We start from the raw sequence: 2,321 nt of genomic DNA, 5'->3' as shown, positions 1-2,321 counted from the left end.
GCAGCATATCACATTAATTGATTTGTGGATATTGAACCAATTTTGCATCCCAGGAATAAATTCAACTTGATCATAATGTATGATCTTTTTAATGATTGCTGTATTTGGTTTGCTAATATTTTGTTGAGGATTTTTGCATCTATGTTCATCGGGGTTATTGACTTATAATTTTCTTTCTTTGTAATGTCTTTATCTGGTTTTGGAATCAGGGTAATGGTGACTTTGTAGAATGAATTTGGGAGCCTTCCCTCTCTTGAATTTTTTAGAATAGTATGAGAAGAATAGATGTTAATTTTTCTTTGAATGTTTGGTAAAATTTACCTGTGAAGCCATTTAGTCCAGGACTTTGTTTGGGGAGACTTTTTTGATTACTGATTCTATTCTTTAGTAGTAATCAGTAAGTTCAGATTTTCTGTTTCTTCTTGACTCAGTCTTGGAAGATTGTATGTTTCTAGGAATATATCTTCCATATTGTCCAATTTATGGGCATATTTTCTTATGATCCTTTGTATTTCTGTGGAGTCTGTAGTTATTTCTCTCTTTTTATTTCTGATTTTATTCATTTGAGTCCTCTCTCTTTTTTCCTAATGGTTCTGCTTAAAGGTTTATCAATTTTCTTTATTTCTTCAGGGAACCAGCTCTTGGCTTCATTAATCTTTTGTATTGTTTTTTTCTGGACTCTATTTAATTATTTAATTCATTTATGTTCTGATCTTTATTACTTCCTTCCTTCTACCTGCTTTGGGTTTTGTTTGCTGTTTTTGTTGTTGTTGTTGTTCTTTTAAAAATATGGAACACTTCACAAATTTGCATGTCATCCTCGTGCCTGGGCCATTCTAATCTCTGTATCGTTCTAATTTTAGTATATGTATTGCTGAAGGAAGCCAGAACATAATATTTTTTTAAATTAATGTCTAACAAATCTCTTTTAGATTATTTTTGTACATTTTTTACTTTATTCTCTTTGACCATCTAGTCATAGGACAACAATGTTATGACATCATTTTCTATAAGGAACAGAGAATAATTTAGTTTTTTTCCTAGCATAGTTTAGAAAAATTTCTTACAGTTTTATAACTTGTAGTTGGAAATGCCAAGCTATGGAATTGTAGCCAAATTTTTAAAAAATATCTATTAAGTCTATATCATACATAAACACTAAGATTTGGAATAAGATTCCAAAACTTAGCTTCTGGTTATACAAATTTCAAACCTTGTTTCTCATGCACTACTAACATACTTCCAGTACTGAGTACCTTGAGACAGAATTATATTACAGTATGACCTATGACACTGCAATTTGATGTCATGATGCACAGTGAATTGGCACAGTAGGAAATAGGAATATTCTGGGAAGCCGACTCTATAACACATTGACTAGTAATAATTTAAATATATATAAACAAATGACTGTTGTCCATATAAACACTTACAAATGTAACTGTACCCCCAACTCATATTCTTCTAGATCCAAAAATGTCTGTGTCCTTTCTAATATCACCTGATAAGTTAGGAAGTGTAACAAAGAAGAATGTGGAGTGGAAAGAGACAGTAGTCTTAAGTAATTATGCTTAAAAAACCTTACTGTTAAAGATTTTACAAAAACACACAACACATAGGAACACATCTGTAGGCTCCTTCCAGAACCTTAGAAGTGGCCAATGAAGTGAGGGGCTCAGATATTAAGCTTCATTAGCTTTACAGAAAATTTGTCTCTCGTGGAATGACAGACTCATACCATATTAGCAGAATTATTATTTTTTTGTCCATTAGAAACATTTGTGTGTGTGTGTGTGTGTGTGTGTGTGTGTGTGTGTGTGTGGTGGGAGTAGGAAGAGGAGGTGAGGTGCATGGCAATGTAACTATGTATGTTTCAGTCCAGAAATAGTTGACAAACTCAAGCTGGGAATTTATAATGGTTACCCATTAAGCTTTCTGGAAGTAAGATTCTTTACACAGTCACATTTCTTAATCCAAGTCATTTTTATCTCTATTCTTTTGTTAATTGATTCAAAAAAGAAGAAATAAGAGTGAGTCACAGGCATTTGATCCAAAATGTCTAGAAAGTACTCATAGAAGCAGGAAAAGCATTCTATAGTTGCCTATTACCAGGATTGTGCAGCTACAAGAGTTGACCTTGGTTTAATCAATATGATAAGAGTGATGCCTTTCTCTGAAAGCAAATTTGAGATGAAGATTCTCAGATCCTATTAATGTAATGCTCATGGGTAGAATGCCATATATTCTCAGTAATCACAAAAGAGAATAGATATCTACTCTAAATCCTGCAACCACAATAATGATCACTTTAGTTTTAAAAA

The 2,321-nt window shown here is 32.4% G+C and overlaps 1 non-coding gene across 1 annotated transcript; it reads right to left on the bottom strand.

The window, feature by feature from the left end:
- Positions 1–783: 783 nt before the first annotated feature.
- On the bottom strand, positions 784–885 carry LOC112483050. The gene has a single exon (XR_003047486.1). It is a non-coding gene; the product is annotated as a U6 spliceosomal RNA (small nuclear RNA).
- Between the last annotated feature and the right edge of the window lie 1,436 nt (positions 886–2,321).

Source organism: Pteropus alecto, unplaced genomic scaffold, assembly GCF_000325575.1.
Source record: "Pteropus alecto unplaced genomic scaffold, ASM32557v1 scaffold316, whole genome shotgun sequence".
Taxonomy (NCBI): domain Eukaryota; kingdom Metazoa; phylum Chordata; class Mammalia; order Chiroptera; family Pteropodidae; genus Pteropus; species Pteropus alecto.
The sequence above is the reverse complement of the archived record's forward strand: the minus strand, read 5'-3'. Positions and strand labels throughout refer to the sequence as shown.